Here is a 12,959-nt window from a genome sequence, read left to right on the forward strand (position 1 = left end):
TTCTAACTTGCATATATATTATTACATCTTCATGGCTGATACGATTCCAATTACAAGCAAGATGAAGAACCCATAAATACGTCACCAACTTCGATTTATGTCTATTTCCATTTTAAGCATCTTTGCGCTTTGAAATTGAAGTTGTTCGCTTTGAGATCGAAGTTCTTTGCTCATAAATAGTACTTGTTCGGTGACAGTTGGCATATTTTTCATTTGCACTTCTCCTTCACCTCTATATTGTGAATTTGTAGGCAAGCATCATCCAATAAAACCACCACAATCATGACAACAATAAAATAATTTATTTTTGTTTCGCTCCATCTCAGAAATTCGAATAGTTGTTTTTTTACGACATTTAAGACAATTTTTGTTGCAATATGTCAATTGATCTGAGGTACTACTGTTAATACTTGAAGTTGACATCTGCAAAAATATAGAGGCAAATTGTAATGAGGTACACAATCTATAAGTCTCCTCTATTAATTACTTAATCAATTTTCTTACTTCTATGACTTTGCAACAAAATATAAGTTTATGAATTACATCATTTGCCACATTTGAAAGAGCTTGGTATAAACCAATCTAGACTAGTATAGTCAAGTTCTTCAGTTAAAAATGTATTTCAATAAATCCAAAATTAAATTTATCCAAATTTTCTTCTAAATGCTAAGTCATTTTTTTTTCCAGAATTATTTCCTACATTCAATATAACCATTATTTGTCTGATTATTTTGTGAAATATGCTACATTTTGGTGTGCACTAGTCTGCTAGATTGAATCATGTAGGGTGTTTGTCTAGGGAAAAAAGGGACAAAATAGGTCACAAACACATATTTCCAACCTCCAAGTCACAATTTCATGAAAACATAATTGGTTACAATAAGATTGTGTCAACTACATCTTACATTACTTATATTAGATGAAGTACAATTTCAACAATCCCCTAGTTCAATTCAACATCTATACTATTTTTACAATTTTACCCCAACATGAAGAAAAAACAGCAACATGAAGAAGAATAGGAGCAGAGCAAAGTTAGAAGTAAAGAAAACAAAATAAAAAACAAAAAAGGAACTAATACAAATTTTAAAAGCTCATACACAATCACACAAAATATTATACCCCAAAGTAATTGAAAGAGTATCATATAGATTTTAAATTTTTGTATTATACCCCAAAGTAATTGAAACAGTATTATACCCCAAAAATATTATATCCCAAAGTATCATATAGATTTTGAATTCTTGTAATTCTCAAATAATTCAAACAGTCAACAAGAAATGCGTACACAAACAATTCCTAAAAAATGAATGGTACAACATACCAGATCAAGAGAAGTCTTATAGAGTCAAAAGTTTCAAATTTCATCATCTTAATTAATGTTGCGGATGCATGAAGCAGAGATGATCACGAATTGATTAGGCCAATTTTATAGACAAGGAAAAATTGGTTGCTTGAAGGAAACAAAGGCCCCTATTTTGTTCAGAACGGTCACTTTAGTTCGAATCTAAATTATAGAGAATGAAAAATTAATTATAGAGACATCCAAAACAAACAAACAAAAAATTGAACGAAAAAATTCATAGAAAGTATATAGTAAGATCTAAATGACCCAATCTGGTTCAGTATGTATGGGTATGTGGTTAGTCACACTTGGTTAGGTCTTTTATATCCCCAAATTAATCTGGTTGTCCCTTTATTTTAGAACAGTTGCAATAACTAGATCATTGAAAAGAAAAACGGGAATGTAGTGACCACTGGTAGGCTGCTGGTATCCAACATAAAAGAAACAAAGAAATGGAAGAGAAAAGAAAGAAAAGAGAATGATAATGAAGACCAAATATATATATATATATATATATTAGTAAGAAAATATCCACAAACGGATCTTGTCATCGCTACCACCTCTCTTTACCTCGCCATTGTCACCTCGCTGCAGGAGTCACGTTGGCCGGCCGCTTCGCCCTCTCTATTCGTCTCTCACCACCTCTCCTCGCATCACCGCCTCTACTCCTCACCTAGCCTTTGTCGCCCAGCTGCAGAAACCAGGTCGCGCCCGCCTCCGTTCGTCGTCTCTCTAATCGCCTCAAGAGCCTCTCTTTTATTCACCTCTCAGAAAAGGCGTTAGGGTTTAAAAGCTCAAATAAAACTGAAAAGCAAAGGAAGAAAATAAAAAAATAATAAAAAAATTGGTCCAAAATGACATCGTTTTGGACAACTGCAGGGAGGGCCGCAGGAAAGTGCGGTCGATGATCCGAACTCCACTAAGTTATCCCAATTTGCTCATCGCTTAGAGGGCTTTAGATTATGGTTTAAACCTATACGATTGAAATATTTAAAGCGAATTATACGTAGGTGGGTGAAGAGAAAAAAAGAATTATAAATATATGGAGAGTGTAAGTGCATTTATGGTAGGGTACAAATAAAAAGTCATGGAATGTAAGTGTCACTTGCACCTCTCCATATGTTAGTAATTTTTTTCCTTTTCTCCCACCTGCATGTAATTCTTTCAAATTTTTAAGAGATAATTGTTCAAAAGTCGAAGGTAAAAAATATATAAGACATTAGGTTTAATGAATATTTTTTTATTGGCGAAAAGTCCACCATTTGTTAAATTGTTTGGAAAGAAATCTTTTTGTTAATTTTAGAGGACATTTTGTTCCATTAATTTGTCTGTTGACTTTATTTTTTATCAATTGACTTTCGTTGACTATCTCTTCAAATCTTTTTCCTATCTGTTCAAAATTTTTCCTTATCTGTTCAAATTTTTTTTCTATTTGCTCAAAATTTCCTTATCTATTAAATTATTTTCCTATCTATTCAAGTTTTATCCTTTATTAGTTCAAATATCTGTACAAATTTTATTATCTGTTCAATTTTTTCACTTATCTTTTTAAAACTTTCTTTTTAATTTTTTATTTGTTTAAATTTTTTTATCTATTTAATTTTTTTATTGATTTAAATTTTAACATATTTTATTATCTGTTCAAATCTTTCTTCTCTTTCTATCTCTCTCATCCTTAACTGTTCAACACAAAAATAAAAACAAAAAATTATCTGTTTGATTTTGATCATCACCATCAACACCAATGACATCACCACCACCACCACCAGAACAATGAACATGATAATGAACATGTTCAACAGAACAATAAATCCACAAATTTATCCATCAATCCAAAATTAAAACGACAAAAACAACATTAGATTGCTAGTAAAATGAATCTTGATATAGTTTTAATCAGGTCGAAATTTTGTATTTTAAAAACTAAAAGAAAAAAAATAAAAATACAGAACTCAACTGATAACAGAGAAGAAAGAGAGAGAGAGAGAGAGAGAGAGAGGGACCAAATCTAGGTCCAGATCTAGGATTCAGTCTCATTTTCCTTGGAGATCGACGGTCAATAGAGAGATCGGAGGCGTTGAGGATGATGAACTTAGTGTGGTAGAACAAGACAAAGGCCCCGTTTGGTAGAGTTGTGGGAAAGTGATTATAACTTATAACCTAACAGCTTACAGCTTATAGCTGTGAACATAAGCTGATTTTTTACTTATAAATTAAGTTTCTCCTCCCTCACTCAAAGAATAAGTTGATTTTTGACTTACAAAAGGTTATGAGTTGTATTGTTAAGCTGAACCAAACACATCAAAATAGCTTAAATTAAGTTAAAAGCTGAAATAAGCTGAAAATAAACCCTACCAAACAGGGCCAAAAGAGGGTGGCACGAATTCAATTGTTTGTTGGTTGAATACAATAACTGTTTGGAAACCGAGAAAATAAACAAAAATACTCCATTTTCTTGGATCCACCGCCAGAAATTGATGAGAAACTACAAGGCCTTGTTTGGTTTGTTTTTCAGAAAAAATTTTGAAAAAAATTCTCTACAAATAAATTTTCAAGAGTAATCAAATCAAACACATTTTTTCAAAAAAAATCTCAAAATTTTGTTTAGTTACCTACTTTTCAAAATCACTCTCTCTCATACACATCAAATCAATCATTTTTTTTTTAAATTCTCTCTCTCTAAAAATAATTTTTCAAAACCATTTCTGAAAAAAAGCAAACAAAACAAGTTTTCGTACTTTTTATCTCAAAAATTACTCTACAAACACAAGCCAAACACACCCCAAGTCTCTGTATAAATGAATCGCCATACACACAATTACATGATAGAAAATGAAGAAGGAATCTGCGAAACTAGACGACGAACAGCTTTTGGAGCTCCGAGAAATCTTTCGATCCTTCGATCGGAACAACGACGGAAGCCTAACTCAACTCAAACTAGGCTCGGATCTGTGGTTGTTGCTACGGTGAAGAATACTACGGTGGCGGATCCGGTAGAGACGATTGACGCGACACCATGGCGCTGACAGTAGGATTCACGACCGCATCCAATGTTCACCACCACGGGCGACGATGGTGGTAGAGAGAGAAGGGAGATTTCTTAGGATTTGGAGGGGGGAGAGAGAGAGAGAGAGAAAGAAAATGGACTATGAGAATATAATTTGAACAGACAAATAACCGGTGAACTTTTGAGGATAGTTTGGTCATTTAGAATGATGTTCTTATGAAACAAACTATTATAGCGCTTGAATTTTTAGATAATAAAAAAAATTAATTTAAATTTATCGGAAAAGCACCCGATTTTTAAACCCAATTATAACATGCGTTGGATTTGAGAAAAGTTCTTAAAGCCTAAGCTACCCACAGACTGTACTGTACAATACATTTATTTATACTAGCAACAGTCACACACGATGTGTGTACAATTTAAATAAATAAAAATAAAATAAAATATTTGTTATATGTTGTGTATTAGTTAAGTGGTAAGAATCTTATTCATTTAATATAAGTTTAAGGTTCAAATCCCCTCTTCTCATTTACCTAATTTTTTTTATTTTAAATAAAAAAGTAGACACGTGGCAGTATAAGAAACAAATGTTTCAAGACACCATAAGGGGTGTTCACTTTATAATAGTATAGAAGATAGATAGATAGATAGATAGATTTCTATGAAAATTATATAGTACACCTTAGTCTTTCTAATTACGATTTTTGTGATTTTTTATTACAACTTATCGAGCTGTTGTGACTTGGATATACACATTATTATAGAATTAGTTATGACATTATTTTGGTTATGACTAATGAAATTTTTAGTTATACCTTATGTGATGTTTGATTATAACTTTTTTTTTCTTATGTATAACTCCCATGAGATTGAATTATAATATTTGTGATAATCAATCTTACAAATATCATAACTTGTATATGATACACACATTTTTGAGGTTATGTATCATAACATTACTCTTATATTTATGTATTACATTGTTTAACTTTATTTTGGAACAAATTAAGTCAGTTGTTTCTGTACTTTGCACCTTGTGTTATTTTGGTTTTTGCATTTTCATTTTACTTGATTTGCTCATAAATTTTGAATTTGGTTCCACATTGATCCAATCAATAACTTTTAGGGCTAAGCAAGAAATTCATATAATCCGTAATCCGATCCGGTCTAATCCAATTCGGTAAATTTGGATTGATTTTTTTAATCCTTAGTTTGGTTCTAGATTGGAATTTTAAAAATTTGTAGGTCACGGATCGGTTCGAATTGAACCCCATGGTTCTGGATTGGAACCGATCCGAATTGTATACAAATAGTCTATATTTATATTATCGACCCTTCTACATAATATCATTTCTTATTTCATATGAAAACTAAACCAGTTTTCTTATTACTTTTGTTTGATCCTATGTTTAGTTTTAATATAAAAGAGAACTCTGCTTTGTGTAATGTGTATCAAGTTTTATTGTTGTTGTTTGTTGCTTTTGTTTGATACTATGTTTATGTTTTTATGAAATTAAAATATTTTACATTTTTTTTAGTTATTTAATTATGTGAATCCATGGTCCTAAACCAATCCAACCCGTATTTAAACGGATTGATTCGAATTGGTTCCACGATTTAAACGGATTGGATTGGTTTTAATTTTTCAAGAATCGTACATAATGGATTAGTCCTAATTTTACCCCAATTCGAACCATGCTCACCTCTACCTGTTATGGTTATTAACAAAATTTGTCATGCACACACTATGTGAAAATTTCAAAGGGTAAAATAGGCATTTTAGTCTATATTCTTCCCATTCCACCACCCAGTGCGTTACCTCCTTCTAGGGGTGTGCACGGTGCGATCCAGGCTGTTTGAAAGTAAAATTACAAATCGAATGGCGGGTTAGCAGATTAACGAATTGACAAATTGCAGTTTGGGTGATTTTTGGTGGATTAACGGATCGAACAATATTCTAACTAATTATCATACATTTGCATAATGTATAACACTAATTTATATAATATTTTTTAGATATATAACACAAAGTAATTTTACATAATATGTTTCATATATATAACCACTAATTTTAAGAAATTTCATATCTTAAATCTCTCTCACTTATTTTACATTGATATTTCATTGCAAGTTAATATATATATATATATATATATATATATTAACTATAGTGGAGCAGAACGGTTCGATTGGCAGATTATAAATTTTAAAGTTTAAACCGCGGTTAGAGGTTAAAGCAGTGCGGATTGATACGGATCAATGCGATTTTAACAGATTGGACGATATTTTACACAGCCCTACCTCCTCCAGTTGTTGTCGCCGCCAAACACCCCTAGCCACCACCAAACAACAATGCCACCAAATTAAAAAAAAAATACAAAATGAAAATGAAGAACAAAATCAAAGTGATGATAACGATCCATTTGAATAATCTCAGATCTTCATCTTAGTTTAATCCATTTGAACACTCTTAGATTTTCATTCAAAAATAAAAAATGAAATATAATCTCAAATCTTCATCTCCATGTCCAGATTTGTATGATTGGGAACCCCGTCACTAGCAACCCTCGTCACCTTCTTCCCAATATCTAATAACCCTACTTTTGTCATTGTCGTTATTGATTTTGCATCTATATGGACGATTTCATATCTCCATCTCCAGATCTGGATGATCGCAATCCCCCTCTGCTACCAAGCTTTCGTTGTCTTATTCTCAATCTCCAGTAACTTCATCGTCGTCATCGTTGTAGCTGGTTTTACTGTCATCAACCGCAGCACCACTCTTTCTCACCCTAGGCCTGGCTCACCTCATCTTTCTCTAATCCAATCGCGAACCCCCTTCTTAAACTCAGTTGCGACCCCCTCTCTCAACCTAGCCACGACCTCCATCTACCTCCTGAAACCCTGCTACAACCTCCTTCACCCTTCTTCATCCAGTTCAAATACGACTTTTTCCCCACTCTCTCTTTCTCTCTTTTAGCCTCTCGACGTCTCTTTCTTTCTCCTCTACCCAATCACCACACTTCTCTTTTCTCTTCTCTCTCTCTAGTGAAATAGAAACAGACCTTAAAGCATCTCCAACACATAAGGCAAATGGAGAGAATTAGGTATTTTGCCTATTGAAGCTGCATTTTTAGGGCTCCAATGCATGAGGCAAATGGTGAGGCATTTTGCCCATTCTTTTTTTGGCTCTCCACAGGTAGCCAGCCTCCATTACTAGGCAAAGTATGTTCCTGCCAACTCAGGTGACTCTCTTTCTCTTTCTCCCTCTTTCTTCCTTTCTCGTTCTTCCCCATCAACGATCTTTCTGACAAAGTCATATCTCTGTGTGAGTTAAATTACTCTTCCTCTACCCTTTGTGTGGTGTGTTCATGTAATTCAGATTCAGAATCAAATTTGAAGAAATTGAACTCTAATGGAAATTGTGTGTAGTGGATATTTTTGATTTGAAGCGATCGAACTCCAATTGAGTTACAAATTGAAAAGAATTCGATGGAAATGAATACATGATTTAGGGCAATTTATTTGCATTGACTGTAATTATTGCTATAAAAATTTTAAAAAAAGGTACGAAAGAATAGAAGATATGTTCTTTACATATAGTCAGATCGTTTCATGTCAATGTGGAAAGTTTTACTTTCAAAGCCCACACAATATAGGAGTTGAAGACTGAATCTCTGTGCACATTTAATTAATCTTATTTGTGTCTCGGCATCGGTTACAAGGACTTGGGTGTTAATGTATTTCATATATCATATCAAGCATAACATAGGACTTGGGTGTTAATTTTTTATTTAGAACCAAAAAAGTTCAATGCCATTAAAGCTTCTAGACAATTTTCCCATTTCTTGTCAATTCCAGTGTTGTCATTAATATGGAAACTCCATGATAGCTGGAAAAAATGAAAAACTATCGAGTACAGTGCTATCATTTTGGAAAAGTCAAGAAGATCTTGTGGTTAGTTGTAGACATGTAGTGATAGATGAATATGGTGGGTGTTGCTATTTTGGGAGTGAAAACAGATTGTTGGTGCCCTATTGTTTTATTGAAAAATATTGACAAGTTCATTCCTTTGAAATTTGGCATCTTGTTTTTTAGTTTAAATGCTTAACCATTGACCGTGGATATATGATGATAACCAATTCTAAAAATAATTGTAGTTGGTAATTATTTTGTGTAGGTCATTTGCTTTTGGAAGTTGGTGGGTTGGGGCTATTTTATGGATTTTATGACATATAAGTTGTGGGTAATGTTTGTATTTTACCATGGGCTAAAAGAAGCATTTAGGGAACTGATTGAATGACAGAAGTAGTGGTTCCACTTCTAGACTTTTAATTTGCCTTACATTAACTCATACCAACCTATGTAGATCTTTGCCTTTTTATCCAATAACACGATCTATCATTTCCAAAACATATAGGTTTCTAAATGGCCATATCCCTTGTACTTGCTTTTTTATTTACATTGTTCTCTTTTGCATTATGTTCCCTGAGATCCTGACATTTTGACATAATACACATTTTGTGGTATGAATAATTAACATTTTGACATAATACACATTTTGTGGTATGAATAATTGTGCTTTAGATGGAATATCAAGGAAATGCATATTTTGGCAACCTAATGAACAACGAGTTTGACCTTGACCATGATGTTACCACTAAATCTCCTCAACAAGAGAGTCAATCTTTATCATTCTCTCCTGAAATTATTACTCAAACCACAAAGATATCACAACGCAAAGGAAACTACCGTAGAGGAAAACATGATGCTCATATCTTCATGGCTTAATATTAGCTTAGATCCAATTAGAGGAAATGAGCAAAAGTCAAAGGCATATTGGTTAAGAGTGTAGAACTTCAACAAGTACAAAACCTTCGATTATGAAAGAACTCAAACTTCTCTAATGAATCGGTGGTTGATGATTCAACTTGCCACAAATAAATTTTGTGGATGTTTTGCTCAAGTTGAACGGTTGAATCAAAGTGGTTCAACTGAAAAAATCAAGGTATTGCTAGAATTTAATTTTGTACCTATAATAGTATATATTATTCATTACGTGATAGTGACTATTCTTTAATCTATTTTTCAGATTCGGGATGCGAAAAAATTGTACAAAAACTTGTATCAATCGAACTTTCCCTTTGAGCATTGTTGAAATGAATTGAGATCCCAACCAAAATAGATGGAAGATACAACAATGAAGAAGCAAAAAAGCACAAAAAATTCATCTCCGACAACGTCTACCCCTTGTACACCAAATTCAGTAAATTTAGAGGACAATGATAACTATGATGTTGTGGAAAGACCAGCAGGAAGGAAGGCCGCAAAGAAAAACAAAGCCAAAGATCTTGGAAATAATGTTATAGAGTCGCCTTTTGTGAAGCTCTTAGAAGAGATAAAGGTAAAGAACGACATAACAAATGAGAAGAAAATAGAGATATTTGAGAAATCTTATCTTCAAAAGGAATGGAGGATTGAAAATGAGGAAAGGAGAGAGGAACGAAGGCTTGCATTGGAGGAAGGGAGAGAGGAAGAGAAAATCATGTCAATGGATACAAGTATGATACCTCCATTTCAAGCACAATATATTCGCCAACGTTAGATGCAAATCCTTGAAAAAAGGAATTAATTGTTTCTATTTAGCTTTGAAACTATGTTTTTATTTAATTTAAGTTTGATTGTATTTTATTTTTGGGTTTGCTGGCACATCTTGTATCAACTGGGGTTGCATTTGCTGAGAGTTTTGCATCTTTAACAGAGTTGGGTTTGTTTCAAATTTTGCTGGTTGAATTCTAAAATGGAGAGAAACTTCTTGGGTTTGAATTCTAAAGATTCTGTAGTTGTTGTGAAGGAAGAGGCTGTTGAAGGATGTAAAGACTTAGGTACTTGTAGACATACAAAACATATGTTTTTTTGTGCCTAAATATCATTGATTTGTATTTCTTAGTGTCGAAGAGTTCAGTTTTCTTTTAACTTTGTGTTAATGTAAATTTGGGTTATGATTGAATTTCACTTTTCATGGCTTGTTGCAAATTATTTTATTGTTTTGCATAGTCTCTGTATTAATTTTGCCTGATGTGTTGTATCTTGTGCTAGAGTTGTGGACTGGGTATTCTTTAAATTTAAAGCATGTGCTCTTCTAAGTTAGTTTAGACTTGTTGTGTTTGTTGAGGGTGAGGCCAATTTGTGGTAGGAAAATAAAATTAACAACTGTTTCTATAGAAAATTTATACAGCTAATTATCGTTACTTCAATTTTTGCTCTTTATATTTTGGATGTCCATTCAAGTCCTGGATTTCAAAATTCATGAGAGATGTAAAGAAAGATTAAGTATTCTCCATATTCAACTTAATGGGATCTTTCATTCACTTATTCTTTTGTTTTCTTATGGCCAATAATAAGTTTGACTATATTCCAAAAATAAGTTAGGGTTTATTGACAAAAAAATATTTATTCTAAATATCACTAAAGATCATAGATTAAAAACAAATCACTAGTGATATATTATTGAAAGCACATAAAGTAGTACAAATATTTTTGAAAACACACTCACTAAAGCATATAAACTAGTACAAAAATCAATAAGAACCAACTAGTACTTCTCACAAGGAGTCTCCAATGTAGTGTCCACAAGTGTTCGACTAAGTCCTGTTTGAGTTTGGAGTGAGTTCCTCTATCTCTGATGCGATGATGATTTTGAATGAATTCAAAAAGTTCTGGTGTATGCTCATGAGATACTGGTGGAAGACTTTCACTAATTGTATCATAGTTAAAGTCTAATCCATTGCAATCCCTCTCATCTTCAACAATCATGTTATGCATTATTATGCATGCCATCATAATATCTTCCATTATTTCCGTTTTCCAAAAACGTGCAGGTCCTCGCACAATCGCGAAACGTGCTTGGAGCACACCAAATGCTCACTCAATATCTTTCATTGCCGATTCTTGAGCTTTTGCAAAATATATTTGTTTATTCCCTTGTGGAGATGAGATTGTTTTGACAAATGTTGCCCGTTGTGGATATATACCATCGCGAGATAGTATCCTATTGTATAATCATTTCCATTGATTGAGTAATTGACTGGAGGAGCACGACCTCGAGTAAGGAGTGAAAATACAGAACAACAATCTAATACATTGATGTCGTTATGAGATCCGGACATCCCAAAAAAGGCATGCCATATCCATAAATCCTGAGAAGCCACAGCCTTTAAAATAATAGTTGGTTCATGGATGTGACCAGAATACATATCTTTCTGTGCAGTAGGACAATTTTTTCACTTCCAATGCATACAATCAATGCTCCTTAACATACCAGGAAACCTGTGATTCCATCACATCGCTAATAATCTTGAAATATCATCGTTGTTAGGGCTCCTCAAGTACCTCTCAGAAAACATTGCAACCACCGCCTTAACAAAGTGTTTTAGACTCTCTATGGAGGTGCTTTCACCAATTCTCACATAATCATCCACCAAATCTGCTGCTACTCCATAAGCGAGCATCCTCATAGCAGTTGTTATTTTTTTAAGGAAAGACAAACCAATGATTCCAACAGCATCTGTTTTTTGGACAAAATATGGATCGTATGCTTTCACCGTAGATAGAATATGAAGAAAGAGGGATCGATTCATCCGGGATCTCCTCCTGAATAAATGGGAGGACATATAGTTGTTTATGAGAAGTAGTCTCAATAAAGTCTCTCATGGCCTTGAACTCGATCACGATAAATAACCGCAAGGCCTTCAATGGAACCACTACGTCTTCTCAAACATCTTTCTCTATTGAATCGATCTTCTTCCATTTGCAGCTATCGTTATTAGCTGCAATTCATCATCACCGTCAAAGTCGTTAAGAATCATTTTCATGGTATTGCGAGCCACGGTAATTAAAAAATGAATGAAGTTAAGAAATATAGTTCAAATTGGTAAAAATGAAAGAGCAAATCCTTTTTATAAACAAAAATATATGACCGTTAGGATTATGTCCGTTAGAGAATATTACCGTTAGAGAATAATACCGTTGAGAGAATATTACCATTTGAAAATATAACCGTTGAGATAATATGATTGCTTGAAAATATTTTTTTTAATAAATAATTTAATTATATATTTGAAATAAATAAATATTTACAAATGCCACATCAATATATGCAGCATGTCATAAAAAGATTATTTATTTATTTATTAATGTTTATAATAGTTTTCTTTTAAAAATTAATTAAGTTAGTTTGATTGATTAGCTAAAATAAAGAGTATGGTTGGAGTGTACACTAGCTAAACTAGTTAGGTAAAATAAAGAAGGTAGTTTTCTGTATACTTTGAGGAAGCATTTTAGAGAGCATGGCTGGAGATGCTCTTAGGGAAAGTTTATTAATTTGGCTATAAAAGAAATAGGTAAAATTAAGAAAATTACTATATTTTATCCCTAAAAACAAGTCATGTGCCACTCCCGTACAATTTCTTCATCAAAAAATATAGCACAAGTTATTAATTGGATTAAAATGAGACTAAATTTAAAATTTAGAGTTCAAATTGAGCAATTTAAAAATATAACAAATAAAATGATACAAGAAATAAACTATGGGGACTGCATTTGTAA

The sequence above is a fragment of the Camellia sinensis genome, chromosome 1 (assembly GCF_055761805.1).
Source record: "Camellia sinensis isolate YWXY chromosome 1, ASM5576180v1, whole genome shotgun sequence".
Classification (NCBI taxonomy): Eukaryota; Viridiplantae; Streptophyta; class Magnoliopsida; order Ericales; family Theaceae; genus Camellia; species Camellia sinensis.